This window comes from Quercus suber, unplaced genomic scaffold (assembly GCF_002906115.3).
Source record: "Quercus suber isolate HL8 unplaced genomic scaffold, Cork oak 2.0 scaffold_265, whole genome shotgun sequence".
Lineage (NCBI taxonomy): Eukaryota > Viridiplantae > Streptophyta > Magnoliopsida > Fagales > Fagaceae > Quercus > Quercus suber.
In genome coordinates, this window is record NW_027069721.1 from 244,678 (window position 1) to 250,592 (window position 5,915).

A 5,915-nucleotide genomic window follows, 5' to 3' on the forward strand; every position below is an offset into this window, starting at 1 on the left:
AAAGATAGGACAATAGAGGACTTATAGGGAAGTCATTTTACAATACCCACAATTTTCTTTTTCGAGATATTGCACCCACATAACCCTAGCTGTCCATTTGTGTTTGCTAGACCCATTACTTATTTAACCGGTCAATCTCTAAACACCAAAAAAAAAAAATACATAATCTCTCTATCATTTATTAGAGTAAATAAACTATAAGTCATGCATTAAAGCAACTTTTCCTTTTTGCCTTATTTAAAGCATATCTTTTTTGTTTTTCTTTTTTAAACACGTTGATGGTAAAAAGTAAAAACTAAAAAGGACCAAAATAGCAGTGACTACACCATATTGAACAGTATACTGTAGCAAGGTTATACATAAAATTAACTTTGCTTACCTCCATTGGTAACTCACACCTGATCTGAATAAAAAAACTGTGTTCGGTATTTTTTTTCAGTATGCAACAGTATATTGTCCTTTTGGTTTTTATATTATTCATGTTTGGCTCTAAAAGTAAGATTGCATAACAGATTGTAACTAAGATGTTGGCTGGAGAGAAAGGAAAAGGGGTAGTGTATCTGTCCGAGTGAGAACGTATATATATTAAGGTTTGAAGTAGTTTTTTTACCTACAAAATAAAAAAGAAAGAGAGGAGTATGTAGTGAAGTAGAAGCAAACAAAGTAATCCAAAAATTAAAACACAAAAAGACAAAAAATATGCCTAATAAAGAGAATCCAAATCTACCAAGTTTGTGAGTTTCAGTTAGCTCAATTAGTAAAAAAAATTATTGTCGAATAATATATTTGAAGTTCAATCCTCATTTATACCAAAACCAGTTGATGTGTTGTTCTAATAATAAAAAGTACACATTATGAGCCGATGTCATAAACTGAAACTATCTCAAAAAAAAAATATCCATCAAGTTTAACCAATCAAACACTCAGTTTTAAAAATTAAGGGTCCGTTTGGATACAGCTAAAAATTGAAAAATACTGTGGCAAAATAATTTTTCAATATATGAATAGTACCGTGTGATATATTTTTAATAAAAAAAAGTTGTTAAAAAGTGAGGTTTGTAAGTCCTGTGAACAGTGCACGGGACCCATTAATGTGCTACAAATGGTGAAAAATGTCAAACATTGCGGCTACTGTTCATGAACAGTGCATGAACAGCAACTATAACAATGATGTCTGTCTCTCAAACGCGTGCCAAAAAAAAAAAAAAAGGCCAGACGCTGACGCGCTGGGTTTTTCAACTGAATCCAAACGTAATCTAAGAATAATGGTCATTTACATAACGACGAGAGAGAGAGAAAAAAAGAAGAACAAAAGCTGACATAAATGCCATAAATTAGGATTGGTTCATGAAAGTGTGTTATCAATGTTGTGAATATAGCATTTCTCAATGATTAACAAAAAAAAAATATTATGTCAATAATATTTTTACAACAAATTTTAAGTAACATATTAATTTTATTTTTTTCATATAATTTTAGGAAAGAAAATGAAATAACACATTTAGAAAAAGTCTATCGTGCACATGGCATAATTGTAAGAATGGAAAGGAAATTCAATAAGTACTAATTTAGAAAAATTAAATGTAATTATGAGTATTTTTCGACAAATATAATTATGAATAGTATAAGAACAAAATAAAGGCATTCACTTTTTTTTTTTTTGAGAAGAGAAGGCATTCATATTTAATATCCATTAACATAAAGTAAGATAAGACATTAGTTTCGACCTATATCCAAGTGCTGCAAGTAACGTAGGAAAAATGGTAAGTACCCGAATGGTCATCAAAATTGGTGGGAAAAGTAATAAAGTAAAGCTCACAAATAAATGCATTTATTTCTTTCCGCATTTAGTAACCCTGTACACCTATTCATAAATGCATAAACAATTACCCAAAAAAAAAAAAAAAAACCCTGTACACCTAGCATTGAGGAACAAAGCAGTCCATGAAGAAATTAATTAAGCCAACAGGTGAAGAGCTAGAAAAAGCGTTTCAAAGAAAATTCCATGAGCACTGGATAATTATGTCCAAGAATCATCACATACCACCTTCATCTATAATTTCAGTCACTCATTGGAATAATCCAACAAGGGAGAGAACAAAGAGAAATTGTGATGCAAATTTGACTCAGCTATTGCCATGATTACTAGAGATTGGAGAGGGAATTTGGTGTTTGCTTGTTCCATCAAAGTGAACACCAACATTCTTGTCCAAGTTGAAGTTGAGACACTTAGATGGACTGTTTTTACTGCCATGAATTACAAACTTATCGATGTAAGTTTTGAAAGTGATTGTCAAGTTTGCATCAAAGGTCTGACTTCCTCCACCAATTCTGTTCCATGGAGAGTTAGTAATATTTTGCAGGAAACTAAGTATTTAGCTAGTTTAGTTCATTCTTCTTTTAATTGGGTTCCTAAAACGGCTAACAAGACTGCTCATGTTCTCAGCCGTTAGTCACTTTCAAATAGATTTTTTAGCTTTTTTTATTCTAATTCAGCTCCTCCTTATGTTCTGAATGTAATTAAGGAAGATGCTCAGTTTGTAGCTTGTTTCTGTGAATAAAAATTTTTATTCTCAGCAAAAAAAAAAAAAAAAAAAAAGGCAATAGATTTGACGGGAATATTGACATGGACAAATTACATTGTAAAGAGTGTCCGAACAATCTTATATGCGAGAAACCTTATGTCTACAATATTTTCACAATCAATTTTACGTAACATGTTATTAGCTGTTATTGAAAAAAAAAAATGTAACTTCAACTCTGAGTTAAATTAGAATTAATAACAACTAATCACTTATGATTTTAGGCACATATTGGCAAGGCGGCTTCATGCGTTTAGGGGCCTAAGGTGAAGATTGATTATCTTGTTTTAGATGCAAAATTACTACTAATTAACATAACTAAGTAGAATTCTTTTCTTTTCTTTTTTTAATAGAAATTTTATAGACACGAAAAATTTGACAAAGCTTTTTACACTTGTTGATGTGACAAATTGATAGTGGTAAATAAAAGAATAGCCCATGGTGGTACTCCTCCTCACACGAAAAAGATTCGCTGGGTGGAGTTCTCGACCTTCGCCTATAACTGGTGTCATCCGACTCCTCAGAGGAGTGCCCAGAGTTATGAGCCTTACGCCTTCGTCGCTCATGTCGCAATTCCCTCTTCAACTTGTTAATCTCACGCTGCAAACTTCCTCCGCTCTTTACAGGGGAAACATGGTCTTTCCCCTGAGAGCGGCTTCTATCTGTATGGGTTGTTCGGGTACTTCCCTCATAATCCCCCTTGTGTTCGTGGTCTACCAATGGATTACTGTGCTGAGAGCCCCTAGACTCTGCCTGGTGCTGATTAGCATCCACCTGTTGCGGGCCCATCAATGGTTGCTGCGGTGCTCCTTCTTCCATCGCGAGTATCACACCTGCCTTTCCTTCTTAATAGATCAAGTTCTTCCCACAGACGGCGCCAATTGTAGGGACTCAATTTGGATTGGACCTAGAGTATGAATGGGTTTTCAGTCCAACAAGCCCAAACAATAAATTTTTAGAGCATAGGTACAAGAATTGGTACCGTTTGACAGGAAAGGTTATATTCGTTGAGTAACAAGGGATATTTTAGGCTGATTGTATGAGAAAAACTCTCCTCGGCTAGGTTTCAATAAGCCTCTCTTCTGCATGGAATCTCCGTCCTTCTCTCTTTTCTTTTTATCCCCCCTTTCTAATATCATCCGTTTCTATGTTATATACTCCGTTCTATCCTCCATTTCCATCGTACACGTGTAGTTCTTATCTTGGGAGCTCCTTTCTGTCCCATCCAGCACCTACCGAAACTTTTGCTCAGTGGCCATAAAACTGCTTAGTTACTGTTCAGGTATCACCTCCACATTAATGCGACCAGAGGGTTAGCTGGAAAGCATTTAATGTGGAGGTAATGGCCTTGGAAGATATTTGCTACCTTCCCCGACTCCTCCTTAGGTTTGTACCCAATTTCCAGTTTAGATACAACTTTGCAGAGTCTCCTGAATAAAATGAAAGTTACATTCACCTTGAACTTTGGTGTCCTCGGACGTGCATTATGCCGCCGTATACAATATCCACCCCTTTCTCCTATATTATCCCTTTAATAATAATAAATTTTTTACGCTATCCTCGAATAACTAAGCGTCATCGGATTGGGCCGTTAGGCCCTGAGCCCACTTCTGAGGATTCTTATATCTTTTTAACTAACAGGCCCCACAATTTTAATGGCTGAAATTAAAAGTAAACTTTTTTAAGTATCAATCTCAAAATATTATTGCATGCCTATTGCACCGGACCTAAGTCACAAATTTTTTATTCAAAAAAAGATAGGACAATAGAGGACTTATAGGGAAGTCATTTTACAATACCCACAATTTTCTTTTTCGAGATATTGCACCCACATAACCCTAGCTGTCCATTTGTGTTTGCTAGACCCATTACTTATTTAACCGGTCAATCTCTAAACACCAAAAAAAAAATACATAATCTCTCTATCATTTATTAGAGTAAATAAACTATAAGTCATGCATTAAAGCAACTTTTCCTTTTTGCCTTATTTAAAGCATATCTTTTTTGTTTTTCTTTTTTAAACACGTTGATGGTAAAAAGTAAAAACTAAAAAGGACCAAAATAGCAGTGACTACACCATATTGAACAGTATACTGTAGCAAGGTTATACATAAAATTAACTTTGCTTACCTCCATTGGTAACTCACACCTGATCTGAATAAAAAAACTGTGTTCGGTATTTTTTTTCAGTATGCAACAGTATATTGTCCTTTTGGTTTTTAGATTATTCATGTTTGGCTCTAAAAGTAAGATTGCATAACAGATTGTAACTAAGATGTTGGCTAGAGAGAAAGGAAAAGGGGTAGTGTATCTGTCCGAGTGAGAACGTATATATATTAAGGTTTGAAGTAGTTTTTTTACCTACAAAATAAAAAAGAAAGAGAGGAGTATGTAGTGAAGTAGAAGCAAACAAAGTAATCCAAAAATTAAAACACAAAAAGACAAAAAATATGCCTAATAAAGAGAATCCAAATCCACCAAGTTTGTGAGTTTCAGATAGCACAATTAGTAAAAAAAATTATTGTCGAATAATATATTTGAAGTTCAATCCTCATTTATACCAAAAACCAGTTGATGTGTTGTTCTAATAATAAAAAGTACACATTATGAGCAGATGTCATAAACTGAAACTATCTCAAAAAAAAAATATCCATCAAGTTTAACCAATCAAACACTCAGTTTTAAAAATTAAGGGTCCGTTTGGATACAGCTAAAAACTGAAAAATACTGTAGCAAAATAATTTTTCAATATATGAATAGTACCGTGTGATATATTTTTAATAAAAAAAAGTTGCTAAAAAGTAAGGTTTGTAAGTCCTGTAAACAGTACACGGGACCCATTAATGTGCTACAAAGGGTGAAAAATGTCAAACATTGCGGCTACTGTTCATGAACAGTGCATAAACAGCAACTATAACAATGATGTCTGTCTCTCAAACGCATGCCAAAAAAAAAAAAAAAAAAAAAACGCTGACGCGCTGGGTTTTTCAACTGAATCCAAACGTAATCTAAGAATAATGGTCATTTACATAACGACGAGAGAGAGAGGAAAAAAAGAAGAACAAAAGCTGACATAAATGCCATAAATTAGGATTGGTTCATGAAAGTGTGTTATCAATGTTGTGAATATAGCATTTCTCAATGATTAACAAAAAAAAAATATTATGTCAATAATATTTTTACAACAAATTTTAAGTAACATATTAATTTTATTTTTTTCATATAATTTTAGGAAAGAAAATGAAATAACACATTTAGAAAAAGTCTATCGTGCACATGGCATAATTGTAAGAATGGAAAGGAAATTCAATAAGTACTAATTTAGAAAAATTA